This window comes from Fukomys damarensis, unplaced genomic scaffold (assembly GCF_012274545.1).
Source record: "Fukomys damarensis isolate Sample0158 unplaced genomic scaffold, DMR_v1.0_HiC HiC_scaffold_28, whole genome shotgun sequence".
Taxonomy (NCBI): Eukaryota; Metazoa; Chordata; class Mammalia; order Rodentia; family Bathyergidae; genus Fukomys; species Fukomys damarensis.
In genome coordinates this window covers 24,617,199-24,635,767 of record NW_022900940.1, presented here as the reverse complement: position 1 = coordinate 24,635,767, position 18,569 = coordinate 24,617,199, and the positions used below count along the sequence as shown (strand labels likewise).

At 34.3% G+C, this 18,569-nt stretch overlaps 1 protein-coding gene across 7 annotated transcripts in view; it reads left to right on the top strand.

The window, feature by feature from the left end:
• The window catches only part of Rbms3 (RNA binding motif single stranded interacting protein 3), a 1,373,556-nt gene that overhangs the window by 899,837 nt on the left and 455,150 nt on the right, over positions 1-18,569 (top strand). The gene's annotated exons all lie outside the window — the stretch shown is intronic.

Sequence of the window (18,569 nt, the reverse complement as noted above, 5' to 3'; positions counted from 1 at the left end):
CAGAACCATTGAGCTAAATCCCCAGCCCTATCTTTGAATTCTATGTGGCATCTTCTGGATGATTTAAATCTTACTGGAAAATTGGAGTGTTCCTTGTAATATATGCTATTTTTCCTAATCTCCTCTTTGTTGTGATATTAAAATCAGGAAGTGTGGTAGAACCCAAATCATTTTAAAAGCTGCCCCTATTTCACATAGAAATATAACCTTGACACATTTTAGAGAACACTCATATATATCCTAAGCTATTGGGGTATAGTAGTCCGACTTAATTCAATAATTAAAAAAATTCCATGCCTCCTCCATACTAAAAAATGTACTATGTATCACAAGACAGAAACTAATACATGTTTTCTGCCACCCAATAGTTCAATTTCTAGTAGAAAAGAAACAAGTAAAGTAATTCTAATATTCTTATATTGCTCTTGTCCATGTGGGAATGCAATAGATGTACCTACAGGAGAAATATCTACTAAATACTGTTGGAGAAAAATTTAGAGAATTCTTTCTGGGGAATGAAATTCATTACAAGAAAACAGAATGGATGAGTTTGGAAAGGTTGATGTTCAAGAGAAAGATTTCAGAATACAAATTGTGTAGATCATGTTGCTAGAATAAACTATTTTACCACTTAAGGTCTTTTACAGAAAAAAGGAAGGAGTCAAGATTTTAGAGGAAAATTGTTACTTTGCATATTTTGGACTTAATTCTGCAGGTAACATTGACTCCTTAGTATTGTTGTGATCAGACACAATATAATTATATGTGTATTTTTTGACTATTACTTTCTTAAGGAAAGCAATTGAAGAGTGTAAGAAGAGGTCTTTCAAAACAAAATCTCTAAGTGCAACGAGACTATCATTCTATTTGATAACACAAATTGAATTTGGTCTCTGTAAAAATAGTTGCTTTTTAATAATTTCCACCTTTGCCTTCACATGAAGGCTATGGAATTAAAACCAAACATTATGAAGATGAAGATTTATCTATTTTTGTTTTTACAGATATGTGCAAGTTAGTGTTTAGCAAAGTGAGAAAGTCCATGCATTAGTCTCCTTCAAAATGAAAAGCATCAAAACTTAATCTCAATGTATCAACCTGACAGACTAATTCTAATTTAGCAACTATAAGTTAGGTTTATTTTCTTTTTCTTTCTTTCTTGCCTACCACCTGCACCTGCACCTTGGATAGCAGTCAGGGAAACTAACATACTCAATTTATTCTGGAAGGTGTCATCAGGAACTCTCAACACAAAACAGCTTTTTTAGGTTTTTATGTTTTGGGTGGTGGCTACAACAAGTTTATTCTGTGTAATATTGAAAACAAAACAAAATAGTCACCATCAGGCCAAAATGACCAAAAATTGTAGAACAAAACAGGCAATAGTTCTGCATGGGTTGTAATGAAAAACAGACCACAGTTCATTCAGATACTAAAACACCAGCACCAAACTAAAGCTATTGAAGAAGTTACTGAAATTTGTACTTTTTTTTTTTTTCTCTGTTTCTTGTTTCTCTTCATGATTTGTCTTCTGGATCCACTGTAATGGCTAATTTGATGTCAGGACAATTAAATGAAATTAATGAAAACAGCTGTTAAAAACCAGGTGCAAATCTTAAATAAATTTGCTCATCTCTGCCTTTTCCTGCACTTTAAGACTTGCTTTCTTTTTCTTCAAACCTACAACAGAAAACCCATTTTTCTGATAAGGGCTGTATGTTCAGAGAAGTGAGGAGGATATACTGTAGAAAGTTTCCATTCCTAAAGGCCATCAGTATAAGAGTAGCTAGTAGGACAAATATTTCAACTCTCTTCAAGTTTTTTAAATAATCTAGTGTGTCATTTTCTTCATAGGCTGGTTGAATTGTTCCATTTATGGAAGCTTATATTGCTTTTGACATTTCATTGGGCACTTAAAATCAAAGTTGAAGTCAGTATCCAAATTGTTTAAGGGATTTTTATTGAAATAAAGCATAAATTGTTAGGGCTTGGGGTTTAGCAAGAGGTTCTGCCACCTGCCTGGCATGTGCAAGCACCAGAGTTTGATCCCTGTTATCCCCCCTCTGCAAAGAAAAACAAAAACAAACAAAAAACAGCAAAACCATAAATTGTTTTTATTTCTGTAAACAAAAGAATTCTGCATGTTATACCAATTTATTGAGAGGGATATATCCCAAATAGATTGTTTCTTAGAGGGGTGGGACTTTGTTATTGGACTGAATCCTTTTAGCGTTCTCAATTCATGGACAGATTATGTACTGCTTTTAAAATATTTTTAGGTTAATAAATATGAGGCTATATATTTGGAAGAATTTAGAATGAATCAATTTTATTTTTAATTTTCTTCCTTATGCACTGACAGGGACTATTTTTACAGGAAGTGAGGAAACTGCAGATTACTCTATTAAACACACGAACCTGGAGGAAGGCAGCATGCTATATTCTGTCACATATTTAGCTGAAGTCTTTAAAGAATATAGAAGAGCCCAAAACTAGGGCTCAATCCAACCAAGATATATGACATGCATTTAGTAGGAAAGTATGCATTTCTCTCTCTCTTTTTTTTTTTTTGGTACCGGGGATTGAACTCGGGTCCTTGCGCTTGCAAGGCAGGCCACCGAATCGCTGAGCTAAATACCCGGCCCCCGTAGGAATGTATGCATTTCTAAGTGGAGCTGTGTCATTCTGGCCACAGCAAACTTAGCCTGAGTGGCCCCACATGGAGACAAAGCAAGAAAAAGAATAAACCAAATGTATACTATGGAGAGCCTCTTTACTAGTATCTTTTATTTCCTGAAAGCAAACTAGAATAAATGTTCTGTGAAATTTATGAGTCTGAGGAATTACATTGTGAGAGGAACATATACCTCCACCAGGTGGGCTCACAGTCTATTGAGCAAGAAGCTCATGAAGCAAAATGGTCCAAAAAACACATTTATTCAATTTTAAAATAATGGGATTAGACTACTAGGAAAAAGGAAAACCAGATAAAACAGTTGTGTTTTAGACAATTACATTTCCCTTTGGAATATCAGATGTGCAATATTTCCCTAAACTTCTGTAGTGAATTTTACTCTATTTTGGCTTTAATTTTATCACTCGTTACAAGTAATCTCTTTCTCTCTGCCTCTCTCAATAATAAAAACCAGTTCCAATACGAAGTATCAGAGCTAGATGGATAGGTAGATAGATAGAGATAGATAGATAATAAAAGCCAATATCAATACCAAGTAAAGCATGCATGTAATATTGCTCCCTTCTGAGTTATTACATGCGTGCTTTACTTGGCATTGATACTAGCTTTCATTTTTATTCCAGAAAAGGATAGTTTATATAGGAACTTTAGTGCCTTCATTCAATCCAAGTTTACTTCTTTAAGTACTATTGCATGGAATTTTCATACTGGGCCTCTTTGAAGAAAATACTGAAGTTGGAAAGGAGTATTCACTCTATCTCAACCAGACAACTATAACAAAATATGTTTCTCCTGCCAAAATAACCCTTCTGAATTATTTCAACTATCAAGATACTAAACATTTTATAGGATAATTTTTATTCCCTTAAATTATTTTATTGATATATTTTAGGGATGCAATACATTTACATTCATCAGTGGGATCTTGTACTTTTACATGATGTATCTTGGTTCTTATTTTTTTCCCATTCCCCTGCCCTCCCTACAACTCCTCCACCCCTCCTTATTTACAAAGACTGTTTCCATTTATTCCTTTTCTCATATTTTTTCCTTTCCCTTCTTTCTTTTCCCCTACCCCTCCCACTTTTGGACTATTTCTTCCTATTTTACATTATCACTTATCAATTTTAATCCTTATTTACACTTTGAGTTTCTCACACCAGAGAAAGTATTTAGCATTTACATGCATGTCCTATTTAATTCACTTCAGAGTATCGCCTCAATGAGCATCCATTTATCTATAAATGTTTCTAATTTCTTATTCTTTATGGCTGTGTAGTACTCCCTTTTTTATATATACAAAAAAAACCCAAAAAACAAAAAAACAAAGCACATCTTCTTTACCCAACTTCAGCTGATGGGGAATTGGGCTGTTTCCAAGCTTAACTATTATAAACTGTGCTGGTATAAACATGGATGCATACATATTGCTGTGGTATGACTCTTAATACTTTTAGGAAGATACCAAGCAGAGGAATAGCTGGGTCAAATGGGACCTCTAATCCTAGTTTTTTGAGGTATCTCCATATTTATTTCCACAGTGGTTGCACCAGTCTGCACTCCCACCAACAATGAAGAAGGGTTCATTTCTCTGCACAACCCCACCAACATTTGTTATTGCTTGATTTCTTGATAGCAGCCATTCTTTCTGGGGTGATGTGGAATCTCAGTGTTGTTTTCATCTCCATCTCTTGAATGACCAGTGATGCTAAAAATTTTTTCATATGTTTATTTGCTTTTTATTTTGCTTCTTTGTGTGAGAAGTGTCTGTTCATTTCAGATGCCCATTTTTGAATTGAGTGTTTAAATTTGGGGCATCTGATTTTTTTTAAGTTCTTTATATATTCTAGATAGTAGTTGTTTGTCTGAGGAACAGCTGATAAATTTTTTTCCCCACATTGTAGGTTGTCTGTCTCTTAACTCTCTGGGTAGCTTCTTTTGAAGTGCAGAAGCTTTTTAATAAGATGAGATCTTAGTTGTTGATTCTTTGTGCTAGTTTCCATGCTACTAAGGTTTTGTTTATAAAGTCTTTTCCTATGTCAGTGTCTTCAAGAGTTCTACCTAACTTATCATCCAGCAAGTTTAGTGTTTTGTTTTAATATTTATATCTTCAATCCACTTTGATTTTAGTTTAGTGATATTTAGTTTGGTGATAGATATGCATCTAGTTTTAATCTGTGGCAGCCTGAAATCCAGTTTTTCCAACACCATTTGTTAAATAGGTTATCTTTTCTCCAGATCTATATTGAACAGGAATTTAACTTCTTTCTTTTCTATCTTTATTCCTTTTATTTCTTTTTCTTGTCTAATTGCTGTGGCTAATTTTTCCAGATCTAAATTGAGCAGGAATGATAATAATGGAATCCTTGTCTTGTTCCTGATTTTATCATGAAAGTTTTCAGGTTTTGACCTTTTAATATGATGATAGTTGTTGGTTTTTCATAGATAGCCTTTATCTGGTTGAGATAAAGATATTCTATTCCAATTTTCTGTAGAGTTTTTATCATGAATGGGTGTTGGATTTTGCCAAATGCTTTTCTGCATCTATTGAGATGATCATATGGTTTTTGTCCTTAGCTCTGTTAATATAGTATATTACATTAATTGATTTACATATTTTGAGCCATCTTTGCATCCCTGGGATAAATCCAACTTGGTCAGGGCGTATGATCTTCTTGATAACCCTCTGTATTCTCTTTGCTAATATCTTATTGAGGATTTTTGCATCTATGTTCATTAGGGCAATAGGCCTGTAGTTCTCCTTATTGGCTGGGTCTTTCCCTGGTTATGGAATCAAAGTAACACTTTCTTCTAGGAATGAATTTGGAAGTATTGCTTCCTTTTCAATTTCATCAAAAAGTTTAAAGAGTATTGGCAATAGTTCTTCCCTAAATGTCTTGTAGAATTCAGCAGTGAAGGTATCAGGACCTGGGCTTTTTTTGTTGTTCATATTTTTTTAATTACATTTTCAATTTCACTGATTTTAACTGGGGTGTTTAGAAATTTTATATCTTCTTTGTTCAACTTTGGTAATTCATATTTATCTAGGAATCTGTCTATTTCTTCTGTGTTTTCCATTTTATTAGAGTACAGCTTCTCAAAGTAGGTGTTGATGGTGTTCTGCATGAAGCTGGATCTATTGTGACTTCACTTTTTTCATTCTTAATTGCGTGGAATTGAGCCTTTTCTTTCCTTTTTTTGATAAGATTGGCTAAGGTTTTATTGATTTTATTTATTCTTTTGAAAAACCAACTCTTTCCTTCATTTTTGTATCATTTTCATAGTCTCCATTGCATTGATTTCTCCTCTGCTCTTTATAATTTCCTCTCTTGTATGAGCTTTGGGTTTGTCTTGCTCTTCTTTTTTTAGGAGCTTGAGGTTTAGCATTAGGTTGTTTATTTGAGCTCTCTCTGTTTTCCTGGTATGGGCATTCACTGCTATGAATTTTCCTCATATAATTGCTTTTGATGTGTCCCATAGGTTCCTGTATGTTGTACTGGCATTATCCTTTAATTGTAGAAACTGTTTAATTTCTTCTTTAATTTCCTCTGTGATCCATTGGTTGTTCAGGAGACTGTTATTCAATTTCCATGTGTATGTGGGGACTTTACAGTTTCTTAGGCTATTGATCTCCAATTTTGTTGCACTATTGTCTGATAATACACAAGGTATAACTTCAGTTCCTTTGCATTTACTTAAACATGTTATATGAAATAGCATGTCATCTGTTTTGGAGAATGTCCCATGTGCAGCAGAAAAGAATGTATATTCTGATTTTGTGGGGTGGAACACTCTGTAGACATCTATTAATCCATTTGTTCAAAAGCTTGGTTCAGTTATATTATTTAATTTTTGATTTTTTTGTCAAGATAATCTGTCTATTTGTGAAAGTGGGGTACTAAGTTCCCTTACTACAATTGTATTAGTGCTTATTTGGTTTTTCATGTCCATTAATATTTGTTTTGTATAGTTGGAGGTATTAGTGTTTGGTGCATATATATTTATGATTATCATCTCTTCTTCTTGGATTGCTCCCTTTATATGGATACAGTGACCTTCTCTCTTAATTAGTTTTGGTTTTAAATCTACTTTATCTTCAAATAAGATTGCTACCCCTTCTTTTTTCTGGGTTCCTGTCACATGGAGAATTGTTTTCCATCCTTTTACTTTCAGCCTATGAATTTATTTTTGGATTTGGTATGTTACCTGTATATAGCATATTGTTGGATTTTGCTTCTTAATCCATTTACCAGTCTATTTCTTTTGGTTGCCTAATTGAGACCATTAACATTGATAGTTATAATTGATAAATATTGAATTGTTCTTGTCATGATGTTTTACTGTTGTTGGCTCTTTTATTTTTCCTCCTTTCCCTTTAGTTTCTTACCCTGCCTGATGACTTTGCCTGTTGGGTCTTATGGGATTGTGACTCTCATTGTCTTTTTCTAGGGTATTCTTTCAAATTGTTTGTAGTGTTGCTTTGGTATTCATGATGTTTTTCAAGTGTTCCTTGTTGTGGAAATATCTAATTTCCCAATCAATTTTGAAAGATAATTTTGCAGGATACAACAGTCTAAATTGGAAGTTATTTTCTTTTAGGGCTTGAAATACTTCAGTTCAAGTTCTCCTTGACTCAAGGGTTTGTGTTGAGAAATCTTCTGTGATTCTGATGGACTTTCCTTTGTATGTGATTTGCTCTTTTCTCTAACTGTTTGTAGGATTTTGTTCTTCTGTTGGGTTTCTGGGATCTTAACTATTATATTTGTATGTGTAGATTTTTTTTATCATGGCTAGTTGGAGTCCTATATACCTCGCTTATCTGTATGTCTCACTTATCTGTATTCTTTTCCTCTGTTTGGAAAGTTTTCTGCTATTACTTCTGTGAACAGATTTTTATGTCATTTATACTTTCTCCTGCTTTTTCATGGAATCCTATCAGTTTTATGTTATTCTTTTTTGCATCATTCAGCAAACACTGGATCAATTTTTTATGGACCCTTACTATTTTTTAAGAAATCTCTATTTGGTGACCAACCACAATCCTGTCTTCTATATATAATATTCTATCTTCACATTAGCTCATTGTGCTGAGAATACTTTCAATGAGTTTCTAATCTCCTGGATTTTCTTTTTCTTTTTATTGAGTTTATTGGTACATTTTAGGTATACAGTACAGTTACATTCATTATGGGGATCTTGTACCTTTACATGATAGGTCTTAGTTCTCATTTTTCTGGATATATATTTGAATCTGTTTCATGGATTCTATTTCTTTCCTATGGCTCTCATTGTATCCATTTTTTCCTCTGCTGGGCATTCTTGGCTTCCAGCATCTGAGCTCATCTATTTTTTTTTTTAATCTGTTTCTGTTCTACAGTCCCTAGTCATGTCTTTCATTCTGCTTACCATCTCTGTAGTTATCTGGGAAATTATTTCTGTTTTGAATTTTTCTAGAACCTCATTCACCTGTTTTGTTATTTCCTGTGCTATAAGTTCAGGGTGTCCCGGTGGTTGATTATCAGATTTTTCCACCTCGTTTCCTCCAGAATTTGCCTTTGGTGAGCTGGAAGTCTGGATCTGCACCTTGCTAAGGTGACTTCTCATTTCTAATCTTGTTGTTAGTAGTTTTTTTGCTTTAATTCCTGGGCTGATACTTCAGTATTTCTTATTATGAGTATCTTTACTTGTGTTTAGAGACCTTATGGAGTGATTGCTTCTTAGAGATATCTTCCAGGTATAGCTGGTCTTTAGGCTTTGCGTTTCTAAAGACTTTTAGGCAACCTCATTTTCAGTGTACCAGGGAGGAGAACTGATTTGATCAATCATGACACCTTAGCCCAGTTGACACAATCAGCATCAATGATGGCATCAATCACAGTTTAGAAAATGACAAATTCTGGTAGTATTTAATTTGCCGCCTTTGACCAAGCGTGAGCTAGTTTTAAATCTAGGGTCAGCCCCAAATAAGTTTGTAGTAAATAAACCCTTCAATATAGCAAATTTACTCTTCAGGATAAGGATTTAGAAGGGGTTGTGGAGGGAGGGATAGAGAGATTGAAGGAGAGAGAAAGGTTAGAAGTGAGGCCAGAGGACACAGGAATATCATGCAAATTGTAGGAAACTACTGAAGACAGGAGGAAAAGACAGAGTGAAAAAACAGAGACAAGAACAGAACAAACTGACAGAAATACAGAAACTAGAAGCTGTATTCACCATCCTGTAAGAATAGTGACAGTCAAGAGGACAGAGAGATAGAAGCAATGCGAAATGGGTCAGGGACAGGGACAAGGAGGGAAAGAAATGCAGAACAAGAAGGAAGAGAGAGAGAGGAAAAGAAAACAATATGTATATTTTAGTCTTTTTATTTATTTTTTAGGTACCAGGGATCAAACTCAGGTCCTTGTGCTTGTGAGGCAGGTACCAGAACCACTGAGCTAAATCCCTGGATATATAGATATAGATAGATAGATTTTTTTTTTAAATGGTCTCTGGGCCTGCCTCAGGATGTCTCTGCTGTCCTGGTAGACAATGTGGACAGCAGTGTGAAGGTATATGCAGTTCATTAACATTTATGGAAACTTTCAGTGACATAAATATATTAAAAATGTGCACATAAAAAGACACATTCCAAGGACTTTTCAGTTGAAGTCTACTAAGAAATTCTGAAGTAATAATCTTATTTTCCTTGGGCAAGTTGCATAACACCTCTGCACATCTGTTTCTTCAGTTGCCAAACAAGATGATCTATACCTACAGTCAAAAAAAAAAAAAAGAAAGAAAGAAAGAAAGAAAATTACATGGAACATGTTTATTACATGCCTGTCACATATGTCAGGTAAATGATTCTGTGGCCTTAGACTTGGACTTCTCCTCACAGAAACCATGTTGTCTAACACCTCTCCCTATCTTACATAATTTAACACAGTTCTGAGTAAGTTTTTAGTGTTCAAGGAATATGTGTCATGAATTGATACATGTTTTTGAGACTGGCTTTATTAGCAGCAAAAAGTAGAAGTATTTTTTGGAGTTAGCTGTATGATAGCCATCAAGATTTACAGGGCCTATAAATCCAATGTCTTTGAGCAAAAGCACATTCTGTCACAGTGGCAGGTGGTGAAATTCATTCTAATTGATTAGGATGGATTTTGAAAAAAAAAAGTTTCTTTGTTCACCCTTTGTTATATTATTCACTCTGCAATGTTGTTTCACAAGTTATTAGGCAAAAAGAAGAAAAAAAGCCTAAAGGTTTTTGCTTTTTTCGTTTGTGAAACCATGGCAAAATCACGAAACTTTTAAAGAATCATTAACAATCACTTGGTTTGGTGCTCACCATTGTTCTTATTAACTTACTGGTTACCATATTGTTATTAACATGGATACTTTTCCTTTTATTTAGAAAAGAAATGAGAGCTCTGGAGTATGAAAGAGAAAAAATACATGCACATAACAAAAACAAAATGCTATAAAACCCTAAATTGGTTTTGAAAGATGAATGCACCATTTGTTATCATTCTGCAAATGGCTAGAAGTGGGCTCAGATGTTTCTTTGTCCAAAATACATTGGTGATATTAGGGCTTTTATTACATCATCATTTTAAAAAAACTAGCATGGCTTCCTTGTTGTTTTGTAGAATAAGTAAGTGCATGTTGCAAGTTTTGCATCTTGCTTGTACTTCTGTTATGAAAAAGATAGTTCATTTTAACTTGTAGGCATCCAGAGAGACCTAATGTTTGTGGTCATTCAGCTGACCTCACCCTGAATTAGAAGAAACTTGTATTCACGAAGTATCTTTAGCACACTTTCTCTGAGACACCTTAAAAAACAGTTTTTCTCAATAAAAAATAAGTGCCTTGAGCTGCACATGACAGCTGTTCATACTTTCAGGGTTTGTCCACTATGGACAAAGCACAAGCTGAAACAAGATTTTGGGGAAGCAACTCTCAAAGAACATGCTGGGCTTTGGGATTAAGGGTGCTGTGAAAAATTATCACATTTGAAATACAATGAATGAAACCAAGTGGCAGAATTCTTTAAGAAATATAAGGCACCTTAGAACTTAGTCTTTGTGGACACTTTCCATATAATAAAGTAAAACATGTAGCTTTTCAATTATGGAACAAAATGAAAAGAATTTTTTTTCTATAGAGTAGAATTATATGAACTACATCTTGAACTCTCATTAAAATAATGTGGTTCAGAAGTTTTCCAAGGGTTTCTATGAAATATTTTAAGTGAGAAGGGGCTCAAGATCAGAAAATCTTTAACTTTGCATGAAAGATATAAAAAATTATGAGTCACATATTTTTTTCACAGGGAGGCTCCTGATAAAATAGAGATCCATTTAATAGGAGGAAACCCTTTTCTCTGTTTTTTTTTTTAATTAGTACATGTTTGGAGTACCTGCATTTTATAATCATCTTGGGAAGTGGGTACATGTACATAATACAACTTAGTTTCTTTTTTTAAGCCATTTACCCTTCTCTCCCCATTCTCTTCCTCCACTAATTCCATCTTTCCCCATTTTCATTCTTACTGATATTATTAATCTTATTTTTATGGTGTATAATGATTACATTCATTGAGGTTATTACATTCTTGTTTATAGAATGAAGGAAACTTAAGAAATGAAAGGTTTCCCTATAAAATGTAGAATTTCCCTAACCTATTTCAATTTCTCAATTTTTTTTTCTAATTTCATGTAACTCTCTAAGTAACTCCAAGTAAAATAGACATTCAGGTACATAACACATATATAATATTAACATATTTATTTTACATATATAACAGATTTATCAGTGTGGTTTTTTTGTGTGTATCACACATGCAAAGATATTTTTATTTTAAGCAAATTTTTATAAGTTTACATACTGGTTTGCCTAAATTTTTTTTTATGTTTTAGTTTAATAATGTAATTTTCTTCTCTGAAACTTGAAATTAAATCTCCACAGTTCTTTCTAATTAAACATCTGCCGTGTTACATAAATCAATGAATTCCTGGAGATGTTTTTCTGCCTTAGGTAGTTGTCAGGTTCTTTGAAATTTCTTTTGTTAGAAGAAATAACCTAAGACAACTGATAATAAGTTATCATTAAATATAAAATTACCAAATAAAAGCCTGTTGAAGCATCACTAAAGTTTATATGTTTCAAGTTGTATGGAAATTTAACATTGCTTGTTTGTGTCGTTCTAGTAAGCCACCTGTTGGGTCCTCCTAATATGGACACTTAATACAACTAAATTCACCCTCTTATGATGTCCAACCTAAATTTCCTGTCCCCATGTTCTTAAAAAATCCCTAGCAAGAGTCAAAATTTTGGCCTTGTTTCTCTGAGAGGAATTTTTAAAAAGTATACCAAGTGTATCTGTTCAGATAATATAGTTCCAACAAGTGACTCTCTGTAAATAATAAAAACCACGCACAGTACATGAACTATTGGAAACATTACATGTCATAGCAAACCAGAGGATGGTTGATCTGTTTGGGGAAGAAGGTTTACTGTACTTCCATTAACCCCAGTCTTTTGCAGTGTCAGGCATCTCTCATATGAACATTAGAATTTACTGCTTTCTGTAAATGTTTTCTGTTTCCTCTTTGAATTCACTTAAGCACAGAAGGTAAATTTTTCTTTCTACCCTCCATCAGTCTACCAATCAACAAATCAAGCAGTCAACCAAACACATGAAATAAAATGGTTAAGGGAGAAAAAATGACGGGTAGACTCAAAATGGTGTCTTTAATCTGTTTGCCCAGTAGAGAATGTAAATTGAGAGTAAGTTAATGGTGCTCTATGTGGTGCCCCAATACATGGTAGGCAGCAGTTAAGGTGGTGGGAGTTCAGTATATACTAATATGTTATAGTACACAGCTTCCATTAACTAGTTGGTCAGCATACTGGAATCTGAATGTCTCTGAGAACATTCCTGGAATTATTCAGAAGGGCAAATTTGTTGAGCAAAGAAAGGAATGTCATTTGGCTACAACACTGCTTAAAAGTATTTTATATGGTTGTTCCTTTCAGTGGAGACTAAACCATCTTGCTTCACTCCCATTTAACCTACTTCACCATGGAAGACATGCACATCTTCAAATTTTAATAACCTGTATAATTATTGAATGAATATTAGATTACTAAGGGACTTATCCCATTTTATATGAGAGGAAGCAAACCTAGAGATGCTGAATAATGCCTCAAACATCATGGTCATCATTCCAGTATATGTCTAACCCACACAGTTTGGGTCTATGCACTATTTGACTGTTTTTCTCACAAAATAATCCCCATGCATAAGAATATAAGAAAATGACATTAGATGTTAGTAATGACAAGGAGAAATGAGCACAATATTTTGAGTTTATCTAAAGGTGACAGTTTGAAAGAAACATGCAGTAATTCCTAGCCACCTACTTCCATCCATTATAAACAGTATTGATTAGGGATTCCAGTTCTAGTTGTCACATAATATAGATAGAAAAAAAGAGAGACTGCTTTGAAAGCACAGGCTCCTTCTGAAAACAGTTTGATCGAATTTTTCTTTTGTTATGTTTTGAGAATGGTTTTCTGTTGACTAAAATTTTGCACTTATGTTATATTGACAAATGTTTAGTCTCTTATCTGCATAAATGTTAAATTAAGCAATAATTTAATAAAGTTTAAGTGAGAAAATAGCCATGAAATGAAAAGTAGTGCTAGAAAGACAAAGAGACCAAATAATATAAGAAAATCTCTTACATAATTAAGAGAATAATAATACGATAATCTCATACTCTGAGATCCACCAGAAGCATGTGTCTGCCCAAATGCTCCTGTGATGAGAGTCTGCAGCAATTCTCTTTTATTTCAGTTCTCCTTGTCTTGCCTTTGGTGTTTACTCAGTGGGGATATGGTTAAAAGCTCAGAAGAGGGCACTCTATCCCAATTATTTAGTAAATGTCTTAGTTACTTCTCTCTTGTTGGTGAGACAAAATACCTGACATGTGAAGTTAAGGGAGGAAAGGTTTATTTAACTCATAGTTTGTAGAGGTTTTAGTCCACAGTCATCTGGCTCCAGGGCAGAGTGGCATGGCAGACAGACATTGCAGAGTAGAAGCAGTCCAGGCAGAAAGTAGCAAAGCAAGCAAGAGACAAGACAAGCCTCTTCCTGACCTTTATATTATATCCAGACTACCGGGATTAGGGTGGTGCCAAACCAATTAGTGGACTGATTTAGTAATCACTCACTCTTAATCCTGACATTGCACCTTGAATCAATCACACACTCCAGATTCAACCACCTCTTAAAAAGCCTCACCTATGACTACATGAGTCTTTGGGGGAACATCTAGACACAAGCCACCACAGTAAGACTGCACTCTTTTCTTTGAGTGGCTTACATTCAGTGGTGGAGTGTGGTTTTTCATCATCTTGATAGATGAACCAGAGAATGAACAACTATTTTTATTTGGATTTTAGAGGTATGATATAGCATAATCTGAGGACTCTTCATGTTTTAAACTTATCCAAGAAGAAGTTCTTGCAGCATGAATCCATATGCCTGCTAAGGGATTTCTTTTCCATTTCCAATCTGTTTTTATCTTAGAAGACTCCCATTCATATGGTTTTCAATATTCTGGGGTTTTTTTTTTGTTTGTTTGTTTTGTTTTGTCTTTGACCTATGAGCTCTCTAGTCTCCTTTCCTTCAGTGTTTTGCGGAAAGCTTCAAAAGTTATATTCAATTTATTTCAACAGCTATGTTCAAACCCATGTTGATTTTATTCTCACTCTGAAATACGCTGTCCACAATTGATTCTGAAATTTTGTATTGGATTTCAGAACTCCTTTGGATTCTAACTCCCTTGATTTCTTCCCTAGCCCATAGTTGTCTTTGTCAGACCTGACATTCAATTTCCTAACATGGATTTTATACTTAGATCCTGACAGATTTCCTTCTCTACCACCATCATCTACATTTAGTCTAATTTTGATGGTGGGATTTCTGTAGGAAGCAGCATAATGCCAAGGAACCATTTTGTGTTTGAAGCCATTTCATATTTGTAACCAGAATCAAGTCATTCTCATGCACAGCATGGAGGTATTTTTTTCCCATTTTCTTGTCAAGCTAAAGACTGCTTTCAATAGTAACTGTGAAGAATCACTACAGTGGAGACTATAACATCTATGTGTCTTGATGTCTCTGTTATTTCATGATAACCAGTTACCTTTGGCATTGCTGGTTTGTTTGTTTTTTGTTTTTTGTTTTTTTTTACTTTTTTGGACAAACACTAGGAAAAACAAGTGAAGGCATTCCCACTTGGATTTAACTTGAGAGCTAAAGCGTCACCTAGAGCCCTGTGTTCCAAATGGTTTCACTTGGGCTTTATTTTCTAAACCGTTTGTGAGTGGTTGTATTCAGAAATCCCAGCCATGGTTAGCTAACTGCACTCATGTGGAATGAGAGAGGCTATGACCCTCAGGCCCTCTCCAGAAATACAAACTTGATCTCTTGAGTTTGGAGAGGAAACACTTCCCTCTTGCTAGCCAGGAACTGTGACTGATGTTTTGCCCAGGTCTCTCACACATCTGAACTCTTCCAGCCAGACGTGGAAAAAATGACCTCCTGGGCAAGATGTACGTCATGAAGACTTGACTGTCCTTGGTCCCCGGTCACTTAAAGGGCACAGGCCTTAGGCCTATTTGTGATACACAAAACAAGAATCCAGCCAAACTGTTTAACTTCTTTGTTTATTTGTTTTTTTGTTTTTACAGTGAAAGGTATAAAATTCTGGGCTTTGTGAATGCTCTTCAAGTGTCCTACCACTGAGCTACATACATACTCCTTAACATGATAGCTGGAAATACATTTATATTACAGGATGGCTAAATAAGTCTAATTAATATATGTAAGAACTCATACACTTGTAATTTTCATAGTAAGAATAATTAAATTCTACTCTCCCTGTAATTTTCAAGAATATGATGAGTTGTTATTAATTATAGCCACTATTTTGGACAATAAATCTCTTGAGTTTATCCCTCCTGCATAGCTAAAATTTTATACACTGAGAAACACAATGTAACTGCCACTGTATAGCCAGGCTTTCAACTATTGGCCCTTGTTTCCTGCTTTTATTAGTCTGCTTTTTCTTAAATTTCACATATACATGAGATTATTCAGTAGTTTTCTTTGCTTGTTTTTTCAGTTAACATAATGACAAGATTTCCTTCTTTGTAACACTGAATACTATTCCACTGTGTATATACACCACATTTTAAAAATCTGTTCATCCATCCATTAACCCATAGTATGATTTTATATCCTGGCTACTGTGAATAATACTGTAACAATCATAAGATTGCACTGTCTCTTTGCCATGCTGATCTTTCTTCCTTTGACTATATACCCTGTACCTGGGATTCCTTTGGGTGGTTCTACTTTTATACACTATTAGGAATCTCCATGGTGATTTACCTAGTGGCTATACTAATTGACATTCCTGCTAACAGTGTGAAAGGGTTTCTTTTTTTCTTTCTTTTTTTTTTTTTCTTCATGTCTTGGCCAACACTTACTATATTTAATGGATTTAGTAACAGCCATTCTAATAAAAGTAAGGTGACAGCTCGTTTTGTTATTTTTACTTTTATTATGCTTACTGATTTTGAATATTTTTCTTATATTGTTAGACATTTGTCTTTTTTTAGAAATGTTTATCTATATACTTTCCCATTTTATTTATTTATTTATTTATTTATTTATTTATTTATTTATTTATTTATTTATTTATTTTTGTGATATCAGAGATAGAACTCAGGACCTTGTGCTTGCAAGGCAAGCACAGTGACACTGAACTAAATCCCTGGCCCTGCCCATTTTAAAATTATTTGCTTTTTTTGTCATTAAATTATTTGAGTTCCTTATATATCTTATCTGTTAATACCTTATCAGATACATAGTTTGCAAATATTTTCTCCCATTCCCTAAGTTGTTTCTTCACTGTGTTGTTTGTTTCTTTGGTTATGAAGATATATTTTTAAGTTTTATCTAATCCTACTTGTCTCTTTTTCATCTTTTTTTCTGTGTTTTTGGAATCCTATCCAAAAATATCAGTACCTGGACTACAGTCTTGTAGCTTTCCCCTTATGTTTTCCTCTAGTAGTATAACTTTAGGTCTGTTGTTTAAGTTTTTAATTCATTTTAACTGATTTTTATGCAGTGTTAGATAAAAGTTGATTATATTCTGTATGTGAATACCCTGTGTCCCAACACCATATACTAAAGACATTGTCCTCCTTATTAGTTCTTGGTATCCTTGTCAAAAATCAGTTAATTATAAACGTGTGAATTTATTCCTGAACATTTTATTCTGTTCCAGTGGCCTGTGTGTCTGTTTTTATGTCACTCCTGTCGCATAATGATTAGTATATCTTTGTAGTATGATTTGAAGTTAGATAGTGTGATGTCCCTTTAGATAAATTTATTTGTAATTGTTTTTTGTTTTAATCTGTTATAAATGGATTATTTTCTTGATTTACTTGTTTCTTACTGGTTACTACATGAAAACACTACAGATAGTTTATGTTGATTTTATACTTCAACTTCACTGAATAAATTTATTCTAATAAATTTTTGGAGGAGGCTTTAGAGTTTTCTATATATAAAATCATGTCTTTTGTAAACAGGGACAATATAACTTCTTCCTTTCCACCTATTGTGGCTTTTATTTCTTTCCTTTCCCTAATTGCTCTATTTAGGATTTCCAGTATTAGTTGAATGAAGTGGTCAGAATGAGTAGTCTTGTCTTCTTCCTAATTTTATGGGAAATACGTTCTGCTTTTCACAGTTGAGAATGAGGCTAACTAAGTAAGAGTTTGTTTTATGTGGTGTGACAGTTAAGTTGAATTGTCAATTTAATTGTCTTCAATAAACTCTAGGGATTAGCAAAGCACACTACTAGATGTGTCTGGATAGGACATGGAAGACATGACCTTGAAGTCTATGTCTGGTCCCTTGTCCCTTCCTCCCTGGTACTGCTCCCCTGCTCTGCTTCCTGACCACCATGTACTTTGCATGAACTTTTTCCTGTCACAGCCTTCTGCGCAGATGTTCTGTCTTGGTGCCAGCACTCAAAAAGTTAAACACTGAAAGTTTTCTGCAGCAGTGATTACAAAGATTCTCTGTGAGGTAAAATATTGGTATTTGAAGGTTCATTATATTTTTTAAAAATAAGTATGTGATCAAGAAAGTAATTATATTTTCTAAGGTCTCTATCGTTTGTAAGCCCTACCATCTCTTAGATTGAGGAAATGCTCGCCTTGTGTCTATGTGAATGGCACCACTGGAATTATACCATGCGCAACAGCCATGGCATAACGTTGGCCTGTGTATCTTCCTGTACCCAACTGTTTACCTGCTGTATGCAAGGATACTTTGGTGCCTACTCCATTTGCCTGAAGTTAACAAACACCCCGCATTTCATAATGTCTGACATTCTTTGAGTACTCACTGTGCACCAAAAGTATACTGAGTTTTTAAATACACTATTGTAGCACTTTTCAAATCGATGAGATTATCTCATGCATTTTGAGGAGAGGGAGACAAAGAAATTTCCCAGGGCGCTTCAACATGAAAGAGTAGATCTGAGATGTGAATTCTGATGTTCTCTGTTGTAAAAACTTAGCCACTTAATCTCTTACACATTATCTCTTAACTGTGCTGCTTCTGTTCTCCTCCTTGACTTGCAAAGCTCAGCTGATGGCCATCAAGTTTTCAAAGCTTTCCCTCTCCCTCCAAGCTAGCCAAACTGATTTAGATATCCTTCCTTCGTGTACCTTAATACAACTCTTTATTCTCCCAGAAGCGTAGCCAGCATTTAGTAAACTATGTATAATCAGTTACTTT